Source organism: Primulina tabacum, chromosome 10 (genome assembly GCF_025594145.1).
Source record: "Primulina tabacum isolate GXHZ01 chromosome 10, ASM2559414v2, whole genome shotgun sequence".
Classification (NCBI taxonomy): Eukaryota; Viridiplantae; Streptophyta; class Magnoliopsida; order Lamiales; family Gesneriaceae; genus Primulina; species Primulina tabacum.
In genome coordinates this window covers 36,225,802-36,249,804 of record NC_134559.1, presented here as the reverse complement: position 1 = coordinate 36,249,804, position 24,003 = coordinate 36,225,802, and the positions used below count along the sequence as shown (strand labels likewise).

The 24,003-nt window shown below is 40.2% G+C and overlaps 6 non-coding genes and 5 pseudogenes across 6 annotated transcripts; all 11 read right to left on the bottom strand.

The window, feature by feature from the left end:
* Positions 1–354: 354 nt before the first annotated feature.
* LOC142511091 (5S ribosomal RNA) lies at positions 355–474 on the bottom strand (annotated as a pseudogene).
* A 671-nt stretch (positions 475–1,145) lies between these two features.
* On the bottom strand, positions 1,146–1,265 carry LOC142510033 (5S ribosomal RNA). The gene has a single exon (XR_012808173.1). It is a non-coding gene; the product is annotated as a 5S ribosomal RNA (ribosomal RNA).
* Positions 1,266–2,710: 1,445 nt separating this feature from the next.
* LOC142512029 (5S ribosomal RNA) lies at positions 2,711–2,829 on the bottom strand (annotated as a pseudogene).
* A 683-nt stretch (positions 2,830–3,512) lies between these two features.
* Positions 3,513–3,631, bottom strand: LOC142514871 (5S ribosomal RNA). The gene has a single exon (XR_012810746.1). It is a non-coding gene; the product is annotated as a 5S ribosomal RNA (ribosomal RNA).
* A 1,413-nt stretch (positions 3,632–5,044) lies between these two features.
* On the bottom strand, positions 5,045–5,163 carry LOC142512028 (5S ribosomal RNA; annotated as a pseudogene).
* A 683-nt stretch (positions 5,164–5,846) lies between these two features.
* Positions 5,847–5,965, bottom strand: LOC142514870 (5S ribosomal RNA). Its single transcript, XR_012810745.1, has one exon. It is a non-coding gene; the product is annotated as a 5S ribosomal RNA (ribosomal RNA).
* Positions 5,966–6,616: 651 nt separating this feature from the next.
* Positions 6,617–6,735, bottom strand: LOC142511198 (5S ribosomal RNA; annotated as a pseudogene).
* Positions 6,736–7,412: 677 nt separating this feature from the next.
* Positions 7,413–7,531, bottom strand: LOC142514698 (5S ribosomal RNA). Its single transcript, XR_012810580.1, has one exon. It is a non-coding gene; the product is annotated as a 5S ribosomal RNA (ribosomal RNA).
* Positions 7,532–8,214: 683 nt separating this feature from the next.
* LOC142517341 (5S ribosomal RNA) lies at positions 8,215–8,333 on the bottom strand. Its single transcript, XR_012813092.1, has one exon. It is a non-coding gene; the product is annotated as a 5S ribosomal RNA (ribosomal RNA).
* A 685-nt stretch (positions 8,334–9,018) lies between these two features.
* Positions 9,019–9,137, bottom strand: LOC142509834 (5S ribosomal RNA). The gene has a single exon (XR_012807984.1). It is a non-coding gene; the product is annotated as a 5S ribosomal RNA (ribosomal RNA).
* Positions 9,138–11,987: 2,850 nt separating this feature from the next.
* Positions 11,988–12,103, bottom strand: LOC142512800 (5S ribosomal RNA; annotated as a pseudogene).
* Between the last annotated feature and the right edge of the window lie 11,900 nt (positions 12,104–24,003).

Here is a 24,003-nt window from a genome sequence, read left to right as displayed (position 1 = left end):
ATCGGAAAAAAAATAGCGAATGTAAATTTATTATTATGCCTAGGATACGATAAAATGGAACCGTAATCAAATTTCGGACTTCCTAAGCGAATTTCTCGAGGAAACGGAAGCTTAACAGAAGCGGAAAATCGCAAATTAGAGGGTATTAGAGAAAGAATTCGGATAAAATCTCGCCAGCTCATTGCGGAGTAACGAGTCTCGTTCGTTTACCCGATTACAATCAAATTAGGCTACAATTTTATCCAAATCCGGCAGTGCCCGAGCTAAGTTGATTTCACATGTCTTATCTGCTCTCGATCGTGATTCAGACGATTTGAGTTGAAAATCGTCTGCCAAAAAGTAATCAAAAATAGAAAAACACGAAAAGGAGGACTTCCCAGGGGGTCACCTATCCTAGTACTGCTCTCGCCCAAGCACGCTTAACTTCGGAGTTCTGATGGAATCCGATGCATTAGTGCTGGTATGATCGCACCCGACATTCAATGAGATGTTTATTCTTATATCCCTCGAGTACGTGTGGAGCGGGCGGCGATGGACAACACGCAGCACTGCTCTCGCCCAATCAGAACCATGAAGTGAAGCGTTCTGGCGCGATGGTAGAGCTAGGATGGGTGACTTCCCTGGGAAGTCCTCGTGTCGCGACCCTTTACGTAAATTATGGATAAAACAAATGAAATAATTGTTTTTAATGAGTTAACCGTATTCGGCGTAATCTGCGTCATACCCTTCCGCACAAAACCGGCTCACGACAACAAAAATCGCTAAATGTTCCCAGAAAATGGAAAAAAAAAATAAGAAGAAGAAAATAGCGAATGTAAAGCTATTATTATGCCTGTGATACGATAAAATGGACCGGAATCGAATTTGGACTTCCTAAGCCGATTTCTCGAGGAAACGAAAGCTTAACAGAAGCGGAAAATCGCAAATTAGAGGGTCTTAAAGAAGGAATTCGGCTAAAATCTCGCCAGCTCATTGCGGAGCAATGAGTCTCGTTCGTTTGCCCATTTACAATCAAATTAGGCTTCAATTTTGTCCAAATCCGGCAGTGCCCGAGCTACGTTGATTTCACATGTCTTATCTGCTCTCGATCGTGATTCAGACGATTTGAGTTGAAAATCATCTGCCAAAAAGTAATCAAAAATAGAAAAACACGAAAAGGAGGACTTCCCAGGGGGTCACCTATCCTAGTACTGCTCTCGCCCAAGCACGCTTAACTTCGGAGTTCTGATGGAATCCGGTGCATTAGTGCTGGTATGATCGCACCCGACATTCAATGAGATGTTTATTCTTATATCCCTCGAGTACGTGTGGAGCGGGCGGCGATAGACAATACGCAGTACTGCTCTCGCCCAATCAGAACCATGAAGTTAAGCGTTCTGGAGCGATGACAGAGCTAGGATGGGTGACTTCCCCGGGAAGTCCTCGCGTCGCGACCCTTTACGTAAATTATGGATAAAACAATTGAAATAATTTTTTTTTAATTAGTTAACCGTCTCCGGCGTAATCTGCGTCATGCCCTTCCGCACAGAACCGGCTCACGACAACAAAAATCGCTAAATGTTCCCAGAAAATGGAAAAAAAAATAAGAAGAAGAAAATAGGAAATGTAAAGCTATTATTATGCCTGTGATATGATAAAATAGACAGGAATCGAATTTGGACTTTCTAAGCGGATTTCTCGAGGAAACGGAAGCTTAACAGTAGCGAAAAATCGCAAATTAGAGTGTCTTAAAGAAGGAATTCGGCTAAAATCTCGCCAGCTCATTGCGGAGTAATGAGTCTCGTTCGTTTGCCCGTTTACAATCAAATTAGGCTTCAATTTTGTCCAAATCCGGCAGTGCCCAAGCTACGTTGGTTTCACATGTCTTATCTGGTCACGATCAAGATTCAGATGATTTAAGCCGAAAATCGTCTGTCAACAAGTAATCAAAAATAGAAAATCACGAAAAGGGGCGCAATACGAGTACTTCCCAGGGGTCACCCATCCTAGTACTGCTCTCGCCCAAGCATGCTTAACTTCTGAGTTCTGATGGGATCCAGTGCATTAGTTCTTATATCCCCCGATTACGTGTCGGGCGGGCGGCGATGGACAACACACGGCACTGCTCTCTCCCATTCAGAACCATGAAGTTAAGCGTTCTGGCGCGATGGCAGAGCTAGGATGGGTGACCTCCCTGGGAAGTTTTCGTGTCGCGACCCTTTACGTAAATTATGGATAAAACAATCGAAATAATTGTTTTTAATGAGTTAACTTTCTCCGGAGTAATCTGCGTCATACCCTTCCGCACAGAACCGGCTCACGATCTCAAAATACGCTAAATGTTCCCAGAAAATAGGAAAAAAAATAAGAAGAAGAAAATAGCGAATGTAAAGCTATCATTATGCCTGGGATACGATAAAATGGAACCGGAATCGAATTTAGGACTACCTAAGTGGATTTCTCGAGGAAACGGAAGCTTAACAGAAGCGAAAAATCGCAAATTAGAGGGTCTTAGAGAAGGTATTCGGCTAAAATCTGGCCAGCTTATTGCGAAGTAATGAGTCTCGTTCGTTTGTCCGTTTACAATCAAATTAGGCTACAATTTTGTCAAAATACGGCAGTGCCCGAGCTACGTGATTTTACATGTCTTATCTGGTCTCGATCGAGATTCAGATGATTTGAGCCAAAAATTGTCTGTCAACAAATAATTAAAAATAGAAAAACACTAAAATGGCTGCAACATGAGGACTTCCCAGTGGGTCTCCCATCCTAGTACTGCTCTCGCCCAAGCACGCTTAACTTCGAAGTTCTGATGGGATTCTATGCATTAGTGCTGTTATGATCGAACCCGACTTTGAGTGGGATGTTTATTCTTATATCCCTCGAGTATATGTGGCGCGGGCGGTGATGGACATCATGCAGCACTGCTCTCTCCCAATCAGAACCATGAAGTTAAGCGTTCTGGCGCGATGGCAGATCTAGGATAGGTGTCCTCCCTGGGAAGTCCTCGTGTCGCGACCGTTTACATAAATTATAGCCAAAACAGTCGAAATAATTGTTTTTATTGAGTTAACCGTCTCGGGAGTAATCTGCGTCATACTTTTCCGCACAGAACCGGCTCACGGCAACACAAATCGCTAAATGTTCCCAGAAAATAGAAAAAAAATCATAAGAAAAAAATTGCGAATGTAAAGAAATTATTTTGCCTGTGATACGATAAAATGGATCGGAATCGAATTTGGACTTTCTAAGCGGATTTTTCGAGGAAACAGAAGCTTAACAGAAGCGGAAAAAATCGCAAATTAGAGGGTCTTAGAGAAGGAATTCGGCTAAAATCTCGCCAACTCATTGCGGAATAATGAGACTCGTTCGTTTGCCCGTTTACAATGGAATTAGCCTACAATTTTTTCCAAATCCGGCAGTTACCGAGCTACGTTTATTTCACATGTCTTATCTGGTCCCGATCAAGATTCAGATGATTTGAGCCGAAAAACGTCTGTCAACAAGTAATCAAAAATAGAAAAACACGAAACAGGGTGTAACACAAGGACTTCCCATGGGGTCACCCTTGCTAGTACTGCTCTCGCCCAAGCACGCTTAACTTCGGAGTTCTGATGGGATCCGGTGCTTTAGTGCTGGTATGATCGCACCCGACATTGAGTGGTATGTTTATTCTTATTTCCCTCGAGTACGTGTGGCGCGGGCGGCGATGGACAACACGCGGCACTGCTCTCTCCCAATCAGAACCAAGAAGTTAAGCGTTCTGACGCGATGGCAGAGCTAGGATGGGTGACCTCCTTGGAATTCCTCGTGTCGCGACCGCTTACGTAAATTATAGCTAAAACAGTTGGAATAATTGATTTTAATGCCCTTCCGCACAGAACCGGCTCACGACAACAAAAATCGCTAAATGTTCCCAGAAAATTGAAAAAAAAATAAAAAGAAGAAAATAGCGAATGTAAAGCTATTATTATGCCTGAGATACGATAAAATAGAATCGGAATCGAATTTCGGACTTCCTAAACGGATTTCTCGAGGAAACAAAAGCTTAACATAAGAGAAAAATCGCAAATTAGAGGGTCTTAGAGAAGGAATTCGGCTGAAATCTCGCCAGCTCATTGCGGAGTAATGAGTCTCGTTCGTTTGCCCGTTTACAATCAAATTAGCCTACAATTTTGTCCAAATTCGGCAGTGCTTGAGCGACGTTGATTTCACATGTCTTATCTGGTCCCGATCGAGATTCAGATGATTTGAGCCGAAAATCGTCCGTCAAAAAGTAATCAAAAATTGAAAAACACGAAAAGGGGCGCAATACGAGTACTTCCCAGGGGTCACCCATCCTAGTACTGCTCTCGCCCAAGCATGCTTAACTTCTGAGTTCTGATGGGATCCAGTGCATTAGTTCTTATATCCCTCGATTACGTGTCGGGCGGGCGGCGATGGACAACACACGGCACTGCTCTCTCCCATTCAGAACCATGAAGTTAAGCGTTCTGGCGCGATGGCAGAGCTAGGATGGGTGACCTCCCTGGGAAGTTTTCGTGTCGCGACCCTTTACGTAAATTATGGATAAAACAATCGAAATAATTGTTTTTAATGAGTTAACTTTCTCCGGAGTAATCTGCGTCATACCCTTCCGCACAGAACCGGCTCACGATCTCAAAATACGCTAAATGTTCCCAGAAAATAGGAAAAAAAATAAGAAGAAGAAAATAGCGAATGTAAAGCTATCATTATGCCTGGGATACGATAAAATGGAACCGGAATCGAATTTAGGACTACCTAAGTGGATTTCTCGAGGAAACGGAAGCTTAACAGAAGCGAAAAATCGCAAATTAGAGGGTCTTAGAGAAGGTATTCGGCTAAAATCTGGCCAGCTTATTGCGAAGTAATGAGTCTCGTTCGTTTGTTCGTTTACAATCAAATTAGGCTACAATTTTGTCAAAATACGGCAGTGCCCGAGCTACGTGATTTTACATGTCTTATCTGGTCTCGATCGAGATTCAGATGATTTGAGCCAAAAATTGTCTGTCAACAAATAATTAAAAATAGAAAAACACTAAAATGGCTGCAACATGAGGACTTCCCAGTGGGTCTCCCATCCTAGTACTGCTCTCGCCCAAGCACGCTTAACTTCGAAGTTCTGATGGGATTCTATGCATTAGTGCTGTTATGATCGAACCCGACTTTGAGTGGGATGTTTATTCTTATATCCCTCGAGTATATGTGGCGCGGGCGGCGATGGACATCATGCAGCACTGCTCTCTCCCAATCAGAACCATGAAGTTAAGCGTTCTGGCGCGATGGCAGATCTAGGATAGGTGTCCTCCCTGGGAAGTCCTCGTGTCGCGACCGTTTACGTAAATTATAGCCAAAACAGTCGAAATAATTGTTTTTATTGAGTTAACCGTCTCGGGAGTAATCTGCGTCATACTTTTCCGCACAGAACCGGCTCACGGCAACACAAATCGCTAAATGTTCCCAGAAAATAGAAAAAAAATCATAAGAAGAAAATTGCGAATGTAAAGAAATTATTTTGCCTGTGATACGATAAAATGGATCGGAATCGAATTTGGACTTTCTAAGCGGATTTTTCGAGGAAACAGAAGCTTAACAGAAGCGGAAAAAATCGCAAATTAGAGGGTCTTAGAGAAGGAATTCGGCTAAAATCTCGCCAACTCATTGCGGAATAATGAGACTCGTTCGTTTGCCCGTTTACAATGGAATTAGCCTACAATTTTTTCCAAATCCGGCAGTTACCGAGCTACGTTTATTTCACATGTCTTATCTGGTCCCGATCAAGATTCAGATGATTTGAGCCGAAAAACGTCTGTCAACAAGTAATCAAAAATAGAAAAACACGAAACAGGGTGTAACACAAGGACTTCCCATGGGGTCACCCTTGCTAGTACTGCTCTCGCCCAAGCACGCTTAACTTCGGAGTTCTGATGGGATCCGGTGCTTTAGTGCTGGTATGATCGCACCCGACATTGAGTGGTATGTTTATTCTTATTTCCCTCGAGTACGTGTGGCGCGGGCGGCGATGGACAACACGCGGCACTGCTCTCTCCCAATCAGAACCAAGAAGTTAAGCGTTCTGACGCGATGGCAGAGCTAGGATGGGTGACCTCCTTGGAATTCCACGTGTCGCGACCGCTTACGTAAATTATAGCTAAAACAGTTGGAATAATTGTTTTTAATGCCCTTCCGCACAGAACCGGCTCACGACAACAAAAATCGCTAAATGTTCCCAGAAAATTGAAAAAAAAATAAAAAGAAGAAAATAGCGAATGTAAAGCTATTATTATGCCTGAGATACGATAAAATAGAATCGGAATCGAATTTCGGACTTCCTAAACGGATTTCTCGAGGAAACAAAAGCTTAACATAAGAGAAAAATTGCAAATTAGAGGGTCTTAGAGAAGGAATTCGGCTGAAATCTCGCCAGCTCATTGCGGAGTAATGAGTCTCGTTCGTTTGCCCGTTTACAATCAAATTAGCCTTCAATTTTGTCCAAATCCGGCAGTGCTTGAGCGACGTTGATTTCACATGACTTATCTGGTCCCGATCGAGATTCAGATGATTTGAGCAGAAAATCGTCCGTCAAAAAGTAATCAAAAATTGAAAAACACGAAAAGGGGTGCAACACGAGGAGTTTCAAGGGGTTCACCCATCATAGTACTGCTCTCGCCCAAGCACGCTTAACTTTGGAGTTCTGATAGGAACCGGTGCATAAGTGCAGGTATGATCACACCCGACATTGAGTGGGATGTTTAATCTTATATCGCTCGAGTACGAGTGGAGCGGGCGGCGATGGACAACACGCGGCACGGCTCTCGCTCAATCAGAACCATGAAGTTAAGCGTTCTGGCGCGATGGCAGAGCTAGGATAGGTGACCTCCCTGGGAAGTCCTCGTGTCGCGACCCTTTACGTAAATTATGGATAAAACAATCGAAATAATTCTTTTTAATGAGTTAACCGTCTCCGGCGTAATATGCGTCACACCCTTCTGCACAGAACCTGCTCAAGACAACAAAAATCACTAAATGTTCCCAGAAAATAGAAAAAAAAATATGAAGAATAAAATAGCGAATGTTAAGCTATTATTATGCCTGGGATACGATAAAATGGAACCGGAATCGAATTTCGGACATTCTAAGCGGATTTCTTGAGAAAACGGAAGCTTAACAGAAGCGGAAAATTAGAGGGTCTTAGAGAAAGAATTCGGCTAAAATCTCACCAGCTCATTGCGGAGTAATGAGTCTCGTTCGTTTGCCTGTTTACAATCAAATTAGGCTACAATTTTGTCCAACTCCGGAAGTGCCCGAGCTACGTTGATTCCACATGTCTTATCTGGTCCCGATCGAGATTCAGATTATTTGAGGCGAAAATTGTCTGTCAACAGGTAATCAAAAATTGAAAAACACGAAAAGGGGTGCAACACGAGGACTTCCCAGGGGGTCACCCATCCTAGTACTGATCTCGCCTAAGCATGCTTAAATTCGGAGTTCTGATGGGATCCGGTGCATTAGTGCTAGTATGATCGCACCCGACATTGAGTGGGATGTTTATTCTTATATCCCTCGAGTACATGTGGCGCGGACGGCGATGGACAACAAGCTGCACTGCTCTCGCCCAATCAGAACTATGAAGTTAAGCGTTCTGGCGCGATGGCAGAGCTAGGATGGGTGACCTCCCTGAGAAGTCCTCGTGTCGCGACTGTTTACGTAAATTATGGATAAAACAGTCGAAATAATTGTTTTTAATGAGTTAACCGTCTCCGGAGTAATCTGCGTCATACCCTTCCGCACAGAACCGGCTCACGACAACAAAAATCGCTAAATGTTCTCAGAAAATAGAAAAAAAATAAGAAAAAGAAAATAGCGAATGTAAATCTATTATTATGCCAGAGATACGATAAAATGGAACCAGAATCGAATTTCAGACTTCTTAAACGGATTTCTCGAGGAAACGGAAGCTTAACAGAATCGGAAAATCGCAAATTAGAGGGTCTTAGAAAATAAATTCGGCTAAAATCTCGTCAGATCATTGCGGAGTATTGAGTCTCGTTCGTTTGCCCATTTACAATCAAATTAACCTACAATTTTGTCCAAATCCGGCAGTGCCCGAGCTACATTGATTTCACATGAATTATCTGGTCCCGATCGAGATTCAGATGATTTGAGACGAAAATCGTCTATCAAAAAGTAATAAAAAATAGAAAAACATGAAAAGGGGTGCAACACGAGGACTTACTAGGGGGTCACCCATCCTAGTACTGCTCTCGACCAAGCACGCTTCACTTCGGAGTTCTGATGGGATCTGGTGCATTAGTGCTGGTATGATCGCACCCGACATTGAGTGGGATTTTTATTCTTATATCCCTCGAGTACGTGTGGCGCAGGCGGCGATGGACAACACGCGGCACTGCTCTCGTCCAATCAAAACCATGAAGTTAGGCGTTCTGGCGCGATGGCAGAGCTAGGATGGGTGACTTCCCTGGGAAGTTCTCGTGTCGCGACCGTTTACGTAAATTATAGCTAAAATATTCAAAATAATTGTTTTTAACGAGTTAACTGTCTCCGGAGTAATCTGCGCCATACCCTTCCGCACAGAACCGACTCACGACAACAAAACTCGTTAAATGTTGCCAGAAAATAGAAAAAAAAAATAAGAAGAAGAAAATAGCGAATGTAAAGCTATTATTATACCTGTTATACGATAAAATGGAACCAGAATCGAATTTCGGACTTCCTAAACGTATTTCTGGAGGAAACGGAAGCTTAACAGAAGTGAAAAATCGCAAATTAGAGGGTCTTAGAGAAGGAATTCGTCTAAAATCTCACCAGCTCATTGCGGAGTAATTAGTCTCGTTCGTTTACCCGTTTACAATCAAATTAGCCTACAATTTTGTTTAAATCCGGCAGTGCCCGAGCTACGTTGATTTCACATGCCTTATCTTGTCCCGATCGAGATTCAGATGATTTGAGCCGAAAATTGTCTGTCAACAAGTAATCAAAAATAGAAAAACACGAAAAGGGGTGCAACACGAGTACTTACCAGGAGGTCACCAGTCCTAGTATGGCTCTCGCCCAAGCACGCTTAACTTCGGAGTTCTGATGGGATCCAGTGCATTAGTGCTGGTATGATTGCACCCGACATTGAGTGGGATGTTTATTCTTAAATCCCTCGAGTACGTGTGGCGCGTGCGGCGATGGACAACACGCGGCACTGCTCTCGCCCAATTAGAACCATGAAGTTAAGCGTTCAGGCGCGATGGCAGAGTTAGGATGGGTGACCTCCATGGGATGTCCTCGTGTCGCGACCTTTTAAGTAAATTATAGCTAAAAAAGTCAAAATAATTGTTTTTAATTAGTTAACCATCTCCGGAGTAATCTGCGTCATACCCTTCCGCACAGAACCGGCTCACTACAATAAAAATCGCTAAATGTTCCCAGAAAATAGAAAAAAAAAGAAGAAAATAGTGAATGTAAAGCTATTATTATGCCTGGGATACGATAAAATGGAACTGGTATCGAATTTCGGACTTCCTAAACGCATTTCTGGAGGAAACGGAAACTTAACAGAAGCGAAAAATCGAAAATTAGAGGGTCTTAGAGAAGGAATTCGGCTAAAATCTCGCCAGCTCATTGCGGAGTAAAGAGTCTCGTTCTTTTTCCCGTTTACAATAAAATTAGCCTAAAATTTTATCAAAATCCGGCAGTGCCCGAGCTACGTTGATTTCACATGTCTTATCTGGTTCCGATCGAGATTCAGATGATTTGAGCCGAAAATCGTCTGTCAACAAGTAATCAAAAATAGAAAAACACGAAAAAGGGTGCAACACGAGGACTTCCCAGGGGGTCACCCATCCTAGTACTGGGGTTTTTTTAAAAAAATAATTTAAATTTTAAAATTAATTTCAATTATAATGTAAAAAAAAGAGTATGCAAATATACCTCAATCCGCGCTTACGAAGCGCGGACGCTGCCCACGTGGAGCAGCGTCCATGCTTCGTAAGCGCGGACCCTGCCCACGTGGAGCAGCGTCCATGCTATTCCTAATTTTTGTTATTTTATTAAGGGTAAGTACATGATAATAACCACCTATAGGACACTAATATTTTACTTTAGTTTTTTGTTTTTTTTTAAATTTCAACACATACTTTTATTTTTTATTTTTTTTCAACAATTCAAATATCAATTTAGTTTCTCCATAATTTATCAAATTTCACTTTATTCCATCGATAATAATAAAAAAGACTGTACACACACGCATCGCCTGTGCAGAGAAACTAGTATTCATTAACAGCCGCAGATAATAGTATAAACAGCGTGCACATGTACGCCACGGATAATCTTAAACTTTCAACGGTTTGCATCTTTGCAGCATGCAATGTTCGCTACGGAAAAAGAATTTGCGCGCTGCGAAAAACCATTTTTGTTGTAGTGAAGACAGAGAAAAAAACAGACAAAAATTCATCACGAAATAAGTTTTTTCGGGAATATTTACTCTTGTCCAATATATATAAAATTAAACGATTATTTAAAAAATATTTTCTTGATAAAATTTCATTACTATTTTGACTGGAAGATCGTGAATTAAATTTATTAAACAAATAATAATTCTTGTTAAATTTAAGATTTAAACAGAAATTTTTGAGTAGGTCTCTTGTGAAACGGTCTCACGAATTTTATCTCACGAATCTTTTTTGAATAGTAGAGATTCTTGAAAAAACTTATTTCGTGATGAATTTTTGTCTGTTTTTTTCTCTGTGTTCAGCTACAACAAAAATGGTTTTTCGCATCGCGCAAATTCTTTTTCCGCAGCGAACATTGCATGCTGCAAAGATGCAAACCGTTGAAAGTTCAAGATTATCCGCTGCGTACATGTGCACGCTGTTAATACAATTATCTGCGGCCGTTAATAAATTATGGAGAGACTAAATATATATTTGAATTGTTGAAAAAAAATTAATAAAAGTGTATGTTGATATTAAAAAAAAAAAACAAAAACCTAAAGTGCAATAGTTGGTGTCCCATAGGTGGTTATTATCATGTCCTCACCCTTAATAAAATAACCAAAATTTAGGAATAACGACGGTTTTTAAACCGTTGCTCAAACTAACGTCGGTTTCGAAACCGTCGCTGATTCTATTTTCGCGACATATATTAAACCGTCGCTGATTCCATTTTAGCGACAGTTTATAAACCATCGCTGATTCAATTTGAGCGATGGTTTTATATATATTCCGTCGCTAATTATTCCGTCGCGCGGACGTGGCACCACGTGAGCAGCGTCCGCGCTTACGAAGCATTAGTGATGGTATGATCGCACCCGACATTGAGTGGGATGTTTATTCTTATATCCCTTGAGTACGTGTGGAGCGGGCGGCGATGGAAAACACGAGGCACTGCTCTCGCCCAATCAGAACCATGAAGTTAAGCGTTCTGGCGCGATGGCAGAGCTAGGATGGGTGACCTCCCTGGGAAGTTTTCGTGTCGCGACCGTTTACGTAAATTATGGATTATTTTTTTTAATGAATTAACCGTGTCCGGAGTAATTTATGTCATACCCTTCCGCACAGAACCGGCTCATGACAACAAAAATCTCTAAATGTTCCAGAAAATAGGAAAAAAATAAGAAGAAGAAAATAGCGAATGTAAAGCTATTATTATGAATGGGATACGATAAAATGGAACCGGAATCAAATTTCGAACTTTCTAAACGGATTTCTCGAGGAAACAGAAGCTTAACAGAAGCGGAAAATCGCAAGTTAGAGGGTCTAAGAGAAGGAATTTGGTTAAAATCTCGCCAGCTCATTGCAGAGTAATGAGTCTCATTCGTTTGCCCGTTTACAATCAAATTAGGCTACAATTTTGTCCAAATCCGGCAGTGCCCGAGCTACGTTGATTTCACATGTCTTATCTGGTCCCGATCAAGATTCAGATGATTTGAGCCGAAAATCGTCTGTCAACAAGTAATCAAAAATAGAAAAACACGAAAAGAGATGCAACACGAGGACTTCCCAAGGGGTCACCCATCCTAGTACTGCTTTCGCCCAAGCACGCTTAACTTCGGAGTTCTGATGGGATCCGGTGCATTAGTTGTAAGGCCCGAGAATTTGATTACCGTAATATGAGATTAATCTGAAATAATTTGGCTATAATTAATACGATTATTGATTTTTAATCGAGATAATTACGAAAGGCCTAACCGAGACACGAAATGAGATAGCGTGTGAAAATGGAAGTGCGAGGACAGCAGCAACGGCGCACATGCGCGACCGGATGCGCGCACATGCGCCAAACAGGCAGAAGACCTCGCGCATATGCGCGGAAGATGTCGCGCATATGCGCGAAGCCTATGCGAGTGACTCCAGAGGGTCTCGCGCATATGCGCGGAGATGAGTCGCGCATATGCGCGAGGCGATGTACAGGATATGCGCGGAGACCGAGTGTCTCGCGCATATGCGCCGATTGGGGTCGCGCATATGCGCGAGACGTGTTTTATGAAGGAGTGAGCCGCTTTCCTTGCATGCACGAAATATGTATGTATATATATATATAAACATACAAACGGTAATCCTCAGAAGGAAAAAGAAAGAAAGGAACGGAAGAAGCAGCTTCTGCTTTTGATCGAGATTTATGAAAAATCCGTCCGTCTGTTTTTGAATCCGACTTCAGTACTGTGTTCCAATCAACGCAGGCTACAACTGGACGTAAGTTTTGTTACGTTTAGACATGTTCTGAAATTATGATGTTGTCAGAATTAAATGGAATTCATATATGATGTTCTTGACATGTTAGACATCATAGAATCGAAGTCAGATTAAAGAATAGACTGTTTATGAAATTGTTATGAATTTCAGAGTTGATTTAGTTGAGATTCTATACAAGAATTGTGTTATTATTCAGATTATGAGTTGTACTGATACTGGTTATGAATTCTTGTATTATATCTGTGATGTTGAGATAGACGGGGTTATCGTGACTGTATTGTTATGCCGTCGAAACATCAGTAGATTGATATTGATCAGATTCAGTATTGATTTAGATTGATCAGATTCAGTAATGATTTCGATTGTATCGTGATATCGTTGATATGAATTAGATTGTGCCTTGTTCAGATATGGATCAGATTATGTATTGGTTTGAGTATTGATCAGAACAAGTCTTGAATTGATTTATATACTGATATTGTATTTATGCGATTGTCATCGCCAGACTGGTTATGGACAGATTGGAATACGAGACTTCGTCTTCGTCGGATCGAGAAGATAAAGGTATAAATAAATGTTGATTCGGGATTGCACAACTCGAGTTAGGTTTGACTTGAGTTTCCCAAAATCACATACTTTACCTTATTGCATTGATATTTGCATATTATCAGATTGATATGTTTAGTCTATTGAATTATAGTAGAGCCAGAGTTTGAGTCTAGGGCAGATCAGCCTAGCTAGGGCAGAATCGCCGAGGCTTTGTCAGAACCGCGTAGACTCTAGACTTACGGTGTATCGATGAGCTTAGATGTAGATCGACGTCTATTGTAGACATTCGATACAGCATACCAAAGTCTAAATTAGATCGGGATCCCTAGATTAGAATAAGAGATGAGTCGAGTCTTAGATATCGAGACTAGAACTTGATTTACAGATCCGTATTGATTTATGTTTCGTAGATTACGATTCATGTTTTATTTACAGATTGGTATTGATACATGTTATTGACTATGCTACATGTGATAAGATATAATTCATGCTTTTATGTTAATTCAGTTAACTGCATGTATACATTATTTATACTGGGATTTATTCTCACCGGAGTATCCGGCTGTTGTCTTGTTTGTATGTGTGCATGACAACAGGTGGGACAGGATCAGGGTCAAGAGGATGATGAGAGATCGAGATTAGAGTGGTGATTCCGGACTTGGATGTAGACTTGGTTTAATACTTGAAATTTAGTAGTTAAACCTTAGACTAGTTTGAATAATTTTTGTACATTATTATACTTTTATACTGAGATGTATATTAGTTAATTCCATTACGTTCCGCACTTACATTTTAAAAAAAGAAAAATTTTTAGACCCTGTTTATCTTAATTGATAATTAAATCCCAAAGATGATTAAGAAGATGATTAGCGTCCGGGTCCCCACAACAGGTGGTATCAGAGCGATAGATCTTTTAGATTGAGATAGAAGAGAATGAGCGAGGTAGATTGAGTTTTCTTTCCTTGCATGTGAATGCTAGCATGAGATTAGGTTTTACTGCTTTGAAATACATGGTTACCTGATTATCTGATTTGAGTTGGTATTATGTATTATTGAGTATGAATCAGATCTGATTCATGATCAGCAGTAAGATGATTAGAGAAAGATCGGAACAGATTTGTAGTATTTGAGTACTAATGTTTTGATAAGCAGATATCCCTCCACGGAGAATTCCAGAAATGGGTAGTACTTCGACTGAACAAATAGATGTATCAGAAACTCAGATAGAAATACAGTTGAAAGAATTTCAGTTATTTCAGCTGTCGATTCTGAGTGGTACCGAGACGTCTGAAGATTGTGAGAACTGGTTCGATGACATAGAAATACTGTTTGATTTACTTGATTATTCAGATGAGCAGAGAATTAAACTGATATTCCACCAGTTACGAGAGACTGCCAGGAGTTGGTGGATTACAAGTAAAAAATGCTAGAATAGAGAGGTACAGTGATTTCGTGGGAAATATTCAGAACTGAATTTTATCGAAGATTTTTCTCAGTTTCGTACCGAGAGGACAAGAAAGCAGAATTTGAGAATTTGAGACAAGGCCAACTGAATATTGAAGAATATGTTGCGAAATTCTCTACTCTACGGCGTTTTTCTCCTCAGGTAATTGGGAATGATGAAGCTGTAGCAGATCAGTTCATCAGAGGACTGAACTCGGAGATAGTTGCATTGATGATGAATATGCAGCGACCTTATCATTTTGTTGATGCCTTGAGTAAAGCGAAGAGAGCGGAAGCGAGTCTGATTAGACAACTAAAAAGGGTGTGTGCGATGCAACCCCAGACACAGATATCCCCTCTCCGATTTGATCGCGGCAGCACGAGTGGAAAGCAAGATTTGCTGAAAGCTCGAAAGAAGCCATTCAAGAAGTTAGGGAGCGGACTGAGCGGTTCAACTAGCTCCAGTGGTTCCAGCCCAAGTTATACTGGAGTGTATTGCAGGATTTGCGGAGGGAGACATTCCACAGAGCAATGCCAGGGAGTGACTGGTAGTTGTCGTATCTGCCGACAGCCGGGACACTTTGCTAGAGTTTGTCCCCAAAGAGATTCCCGTAGATTTCAGGGAGCTGGACCATCTGGTTGTGGTGATCGAGGAACAGACCCGGAGCACACTTGATGATATTGTGGCAGGTACTGTTACTTTATGATTATATTGCATATGTATTGATATATACTAATGCATTTTCTATGATTATCTTTGACTGAGTTGCATTGATACATATGGTATCTGTTGGGTCTGTATTGCTGTAGTATTAATCTTTGTACCTTTTGGGAAGGAAAGATTGATACCAGAGATTTTTATGACATATTGTATACTACAGTAAGATGAGAATGAGATTGAGTTAGATTATGATGTACTTGTGTTCTCTGATTTGATGTCATTATTGATATTAATATGCTGAACAAGTACAGAACTAGTGTAGATTCCTTCCAGAAAAATATAAGATTCAGACTAGATAGGGCTGATGAGTAAAGATTTCACGGTAAGGATTCTAGATTCAGAATTCCTTTGATATCTGTGTGTTGTATATGACTCGATCGATACAGAAAGGAACAGATGGTATCCTTATGTATTCAGTAGACATACTGAAATCGAGTCTAGCACTGGCAGATTTGCCAATGATGTACGAGTTGGCTGATGTTTGCCCAGATAAGATTTCAGATTTGCTTTATATCAGAAAGATAGATTCTAGAATTGAATTGAGATCAGGTACTGTTTGTGCTTTAGAATTTAGTACAGAATGATATTAAATGTACTGAATGACACTGAATGAATTGAAAGACCAGTAGAAGAGTACCGAACAGGAGTTACATCTGATCTAGTGTTTCTCTTTGGCATATTTCAATATATTCAGAGATATTCTGATGATTTCATGCTCGTTGTATCTATGATATTTTGATATATTCGCAGCATCTGATTGATTGAATCGAATAACTGAAGATTGAATGGGATATTCTGAGGAATGTGATTATTGTATACAGAAATTTTTCAGATATGAATTCTGCTTGAAACAGATTGTATTCAGAGTATGCGATATCTGAAGTTAGTATACCGATTGAATTTGACACAGTTGAGATTATGATCAGTGGCTGAGAATGATACCGATATCAGAAAGATCAGAAATTTCATAAATGTCAGAAATGTCAGAAATTTATTTTTGGTCTGAATTGATAGATTATCGTATACGATTGTTGTTTTGTATCTGCTTGAGTATTGTTATTGTTCTAAAACAGTATTTGAGATAGCTTATATTGTTTGGGGGCATATTATATTTACAGATGATATATAGCAGTTGATCAGCACGGCATGAAGACGTGATGGATTAGTCAGAATTGACAGTATTGCCAGAAATTGCAATTTTATGAGTTACTGAACTCACTAGATCAGTATAGACTATTGATATTGTGAATCTGATTTGATAGTACCGTTATTTTGAGTCAGTGTTTGATACAGATTATTCAAACCGAATCAGAACTGAATTCAAGAATTACGGCAGTTCAGAGATTTAACTAGAATGTCCAGAACTTAATTTCGATAATCAGAGCAGAGCATCGATCGGGGTGACAGATATGTGATTTTTACTGTATGAAAATGATTATCTTGTAATGTCAAATGTTTCACAATTGTACAACAGAATTTGATATCGATAATCAGAACCGAATACCAGGTAGGTATTTTTCTTTAATTTATACTATTAACTGATTGTTTATACCCAATAGTTCGAATTGGAAATGACAGATAAGGTCAGAAGCGCACAGAAATGGATTCAGTAGTCGTTTAGGTAACAGAAAGTATATGATAATTCGAACAGACAGTTTTGATATAGACAGATTAAATCAGTTATGATAGAATTTATACGGAAATGTTGGCAGAACTTGTACTGAAATGTCTGAATCGCCAATAAATGAAGACAGAAATATAGAAATCAGAAGAGTTATTACAGAATTTGTATATTTCTGACTAGACATGGGGAGTATATTTCGATGAATTTCGTAATAAGATCACTGTAATACTTTCCAGATTGTGATGTAATATGATTGTGATTGACATATTGTTCAATCTAGATTTATTAGTTTGTACCAGATAACGTACAAACATGACCAAATGACACAGATCGATGTCAGAAAAGTGGTCAGAATAACTAGAATGCCGAAGTAGAGTATATCAGATTGTGATTTTGCTTGATTTTGTGCTTTTGGCAGAATGTATAGCATGATTTTATCTATGATTTATAGATTGACGGATAGTTGAAATGAACTATCTATATACTGGAGGATATCCAGGAACTGTAGTGCTGGATTTTAGCACTAGTGACCTAATGTCTTGTCACTTTATGAATTACTGTATAATGATAGCTATCAAACGAGTATTAAGATAGCCACAGATAAAACATTGTACAGTGAGTACTGCAGATTTCCGCTGAATGGGAATGATATTACGGTGATATTTGAGATTGAATTTGATAACAGCTGTTGATATTGATGTGGTATGAGCTGTTGATTGGTATATACGGATGTTGTATAGCCAGTAATTGCAAGTAATTTTATCAGAATGGTTTGATAGAATGAATTTTCTGAAGTAACCTTGAGTATACATATCTTCCTTATCTGAATTGATTGCTTGTGATTTCGAGGACGAAATCATATCTTAGAGGGGGAGAAATGTAAGGCCCGAGAATTTGATTACTGTAATATGAGATTATTCTGAAATGATTTGGCAATAATTAATACGATTATTGATTTTTAATCGAGATAATTACGAAAGGGCTAACTGTAAGGTCCAAAATTAAGACGACGTAATCCAACTGCATGCGAATCTAGGAAATTATGAAAAATGGAGTAATTAATTGATTTTAGCTGCTAATTAATTATGTGACGTACTTGTTTATATGCTAAATGAGATTTATTTGTCATCATGCAAAAAAAAAATGTATTTTAAGAATATTCAAGTGACGATCGAGGAACGGGGACCGAGGGCTGAAGAAAACGTAAAATATTTTTATTAAATAATTATTTTTAATTATTTACAAGATTGTCGATGCTTTTTAGTATTTTGTGAAATTAAGGGTTTTGAGGTGATTTTATACGCCGGGGCGTAAATTTTATCGGTGTTGGTTTTTCAACTAAAATACGAGCTTTTTGGCAACCCGGCTAATAAATTCACAAATTTATTTAAACAAAAACCTTGTTAATATTTTATTTAAATCCTAATTTAACTAATGGGCTTAATTCTATGGCTTAATAGGCCTAAAGCCTACTTAGGGATTTAATTAGTATTTAAAGTGTAAAAGTTGCAAAACCCTACACTTTGGCACCAAAGGAAATCGGCCACCTAGTTTATTTTCTGAAAAACTCTTCCCATCACACACACACAAACCTCACGGCACTTTGAAGGATTTTTGGTAAGGGTTTTTCGAAGGCAACAAGCAAAGTAGAAGCCGTAGTCATCTCCCGTTCTTCGTCGTCAAAGGTTTTTCGTGCGTATAAAACGCAAAGGCACGCCATACATCACCTTTTCTCATCCATCATATCATATTATTGATTGAATTATTGTGTGCATGAAGAACATGAAATATTTTTCAGAATTTTCGGTTTATGGCATGTATAAATGAGAAAACATGATTTTTGAATCCAATAACTTGTATATTATTTGGTTAAGGGGCTGCCATGACATAAGGAAGGATCAAGAGTGGTTTACACTTGTTTTAGAATCACACCAACTCACCTTAATCACCACCAAAAGTTACGGCAGAAACAAAACACCAAGCAGCGCGAGTTGCTGTCTTGGGTTGAGGGTTCGGGTTTTCATTGCAGGGGGTTGGGGTTGGGTTGGCTGGTTCCATGGGCTAGCCAAGGTCACGAGGGAGTCAAGGAGGGAGTCCTAGCCAAGCTAGGACTCACGGTCAGGGCTGGGGAAGAGTCCTAGCTATGCTAGGACTCCACCCGAGAACCATGCACAAGTTGGTGCAGGGTTTACGCACAGGTCCAGGGGATGAGGGGCTCAACTCGGGGTCACGGGCTGGGCTAGGGTGGCTCACTAGGGTCCTAGCGTGGTGCACAATAATTTGGTTCAGGGGCTGGGGCGTCGGCTTAGGGTCTAGACACCAAAATCGTAGAGTCCATGAAAGCTGAAAGTCTCGGCCAGCATGGGGTTACTTAAGAAGCTGTCGTTTTTGTGGTTTGGGCTGGTTTCTTGGTGAGGTTAGAGTCCAGTAGGGTACTTCAACATGTTGGGCAGGTTCTGGTTCGATATTGCTCGGGGGTAACTCGTGAAAATCGAAAGTTGGCTCGGGGTCGAAGTTTAGGTGTCGAATAGGGTATTTAAAAGAAGAAAAAAATTGGAAAACGGCTCACGGGGGTCGAGTCGGGGTCCATAAGGGCTAAAATAATATAAAAAGACTAAATTTATAATTTAGGAATTTTATATTAAAGTTTGGTATTTTTCGGGATTAAAACACCGTCAAAATAATTAAGAAAAAATAATTGAAAAAGTCTAACATTTAAGCCAAATAAAATTATGAAAAAATTCACGTAAGCTAAAATAATTATTTGGGACATGTTAGAGTCATGAAATCAAGGAAAAAGTCGAAAAGGTAAAATTTTACGTCTAGGGGTAAAACGGTCTTTTTGCACCTAAAGCATAGTAAACGTCATGGCAGTGCCCTAAATGCTATTTTTATGAAAATATGATTATTTTTAAATGTTTATGAATTATTCATGATTAAATGATGATTTTTAAATGTCTAAGGGATTTTTATGATTTAAGAAGACATTTAAAATACATGTTGCATGCTTGGTTTCAAAAAAATGAAAAACGTAATGATATTCATGATTTTTTTTAAGTGATGCGAATGAAAAATGTTGAAGGATGTGAAATAATTGTGACTAATTCGTTAATGTTGGCGACGTCGTAAGGGTTATGGTCCCAGTGGGAGCCCGACGATCGTGTTTCCATCATTGCGAATATGTGGTAACGGATATGTGGTAACGGTTTTGTGGTAACGGAAGAATGGGAATATCGTGAGGGGAAAAGGCCCCAGAGGGAGCCCCGACGATCGTATTTCTATTCGAATCATGATAGGCCAGGGCCCAGTTGACCGGTGAGAGTGTTGCTGGTGTCCCTCGCCGCCCAGTACTGTGGTTTTTTGTAGATGGATCCATCGACCCTCATGAGCATGATCAGGAAAGTCACAATTAACGATCTGAATTCAACAAAAGGAAAAGGAAAAGGAAAAGGAAAAGGAAAAATGTTTATGATCATGAAAAATGTTTTATGTCATGTCATATTGAGGAAAAAGGGAAAAGGTTAAGGTTTATGATTGCATGTCATGAAAAAGTATTTTATGAAAATGTTTATGTTTAAAGTTTTATGCATCATGAAAATATTTACAAAAATGTTTATGTTTATGCATCTTCATGAAAATGATATTTTAAGTACAAATATTTTTCACCGTTATATGTTGACTGTATTACATATTACTCGTTATCAAGATTATGGTGTGTTGAGTCTTTAGACTCACTAGGTGTGATGGATGCAGGTGGTATTGAGGGAGGACTTGATGAGTGATTTGACTGGACTGAAGGCGCACATAACCCGAGGACCAGCGCTACATTTTCCGCATTATGCTTTATGATTTTATTTAAAGATTTTAAGACGATTTACTTATGTTTTTGAGAGATTTTGAGAGGTTTAGTATGGGCTTTACTTTTCAAATTTATTGCTTTTTAGGTTTGGTAATCATGCGACGATTTTATTTTATGACCATTGCACTTGATTTTTAAAATGCTAGATGGTTGGTATTTTATTTTAAGGGTTAAAATATTTTATAAAAATATTTTAGTGAAAGCCGAAAATTTTAGAGAGAGGAAAAAAAAAATTTCTAGTACTTTTAAAGCAATAAAAAGAGCAGGACGTTTCAGTTGGTATCAGAGCCAGGTTCCTGTAAAGGGTTGTGCCACCATCAGCGCCAGAAAGATCAATCGTCAAGCCTCAAGTCGTAAGTTTTACTTGTTTTATGTGATTCTATATGATTTAACCTGCATGACGTTATGAATATTATGTTTAGGATACCTGTTTAATAGTTTTTTTTAATAGTATTGCCTTGCATGCTTAAAATGCTAATTAAGTCAGGATGTGTTACATGATTAGAAAACTTAGATTTAATTGCATGTTGGTTACGTTAGAATTTGGAAAACATTCAGATAAAATGCCTCCTAGACGCGTACCCGTTATCGAGAATCAGGCAGAGAACAGTGTTAATCGCCGAGGGAATAGTCAAAGAAATGCACCACCACCACCACCTCCTCCACCTGGGGATCCTGCTACTCGTGCATTAGAGGGTATGGCTCGTCTCTTCGAGCAACAGTTACAGCAGCAACAGCTACAGCTGCAGTTACAGCAGATGCAGCAGCAGCAGCCACAGCAGCCACCTAGGCCACAGGATGATATTTATGAGCAGTTCCGAAGGCTAGGGCCGAAGGAATTTTCTAGCACCACCGATCCATTTGCTGCAGAGAGTTGGATCCGATCACTCGAGGTACATTTTCGCTATCTGAACATGGGAGACGCCGACCGTGTAAGATGCACTACTTATCTGCTTAGGGACGACGCTTCTTTATCGTGGGAAGGAGCCGAGCATGGTGTTGACCTTGCTACACTCACTTGGGCACAGTTCAAGACGAAATTCTATGAGAAATACTTTACTGCTGATGTCAGAAGCCGGATAAAGAGGGAATTTATGACCCTCCGTCAAGGAGACATATCTGTTGCTGATTTTGTGAAGAAGTTTGATAGGGGTTGCCACTTCGTACCCCTTATTGCTGGAGACGCGGAAGTAAAACTTAGGCATTTCAAGGATGGCCTAAGACCTACCATTCGGGATAAAGTTATGATCATGCGTCCGGAGAATTATGCTATGGCAGTTACTTATGCATATCAAGCTGAGCAATCCTTAAAGGACATTGACTTTGAGATTCCGCGCAAGAGGCAGCATTATCAGAATAACAATCAACCCAACGAGAAGCCAAATACGGGTCCTCCTAGACCTCAAGGGCCTCAAAAGCCCCAAGGTCAAGTCAAGAAGCCAGCGCCACCAAAGCCACAGAATCCGGGAGCACCAAAGCCTGCTGAGAGGCAACCATGCAAGGAGTGCAACCGTCTACATCTTGGGAAATGCGAGTTGGGATCATATAAATGTTTCTACTGCAAGGAGGCCGGTCACAAGGCTATTGATTGCCCAAAGAGGAAAGCAGCTGCTACGGCCCGAGCTTATGTTATGAATGCCGAGGAAGCTGAGGAAGAGGCAGACACTACACTCATCACGGGGAGGATCATCATTCTAGGCGTAGCTACCTATGCTTTGCTAGATTCAGGAGCTACACACTCTTTCATATCAGAAACCTTCATCAAAAGACTGAATATTACTCCTCAAGATATGGGTTTGGGTTTCAAAGTTTCAATTCCTTCCGGTGATCAGATGCTCACATCTAAGATTGTTAAGAATCTGGAGCTTCGTTTATTCAGAGATGTTGTTCGGGCAGATCTTATTGTGCTTCCTATGCCCGAATTCGATATTATACTTGGGATGGATTGGCTATCAGCGAATGGAGCTTCGATTGATTTTCGTCAGCGATCAGTATCAATTAGGCCACCAAGTGGTAAATCTTTTGTTTTCGAGGCGGCAAGAAACCAGCAAATTCCGCACATTATCTCTTGTCTAAGTGCGAGGAAGCTTATTAAGCATGGATGTCAGGCGTATTTAGCATGTGTCACTACTACACATGAATCCATCAGCCAGAAGTTAGAAGATGTTGATATTGTGAGGAATTTTCCTAGCGTCTTTCCCGAAGACGTTTCTGGCATCCCACCCGATCGTGAAGTGGAGTTCTCTATTGAACTTATGTCGGGCACTGTTCCTATATCTAAAGCACCTTATCTTCCAGAACCCGCTGAAATGAAAGAACTAAAAGATCAAATCCAAGAACTGCTAGACAAGGGTTTTATTCGCCCTAGTTACTCTCCGTGGGGCGCACCGATTTTGTTTGTGAAAAAGAAACATGGTAGTATGCGTCTTTGCATCGATTATCGAGAGCTCAATAGGGTCACTATCAAAAATAAGTATCCACTGTCAAGAATTGAGGATTTATTTGACCAGTTTCAAGGAGCTTCGATGTTTTCTAAAATTGATCTGCGATCTGGATACCATCAGTTGAAAGTCAAGGAGTCTGACGTGCACAAGACAGCATTTCGCACAAGATATGGGCACTATGAGTTTATGGTCATGCCATTCGGGTTGACCAATGCGCCAGCGATCTTCATGGATCTCATGAATCGAGTATTTCAGCCGTATCTGGATCAGTTTATTATTGTCTTCATTGATGACATATTGATCTATTCCAAGAGCAGAGAGGAGCATAGTCGCCATTTGAGGACAGCACTGCAGGTATTAAGAGACAGAAAGCTATATGCAAAGTTCAGCAAGTGCGAGTTTTGGCTTGACAGAGTGGCGTTCTTAGGCCACATCATTTCTAGTGATGGCGTGGAAGTTGATCCGAGTAAAGTTGAGGCAGTAAAAGAGTGGCCAGTACCGAAGAGTGTCACCGAGATTCGCAGTTTCTTGGGTACAAAAATTACCTCTAGTGGAGTTCACTTACAATAACAGCTATCAATCATCAATAGGAATGACTCCTTTTGAGGCACTCTATGGAAGGAAGTGTAGATCTCCTATTCATTGGGACGAGGTTGGGGAAA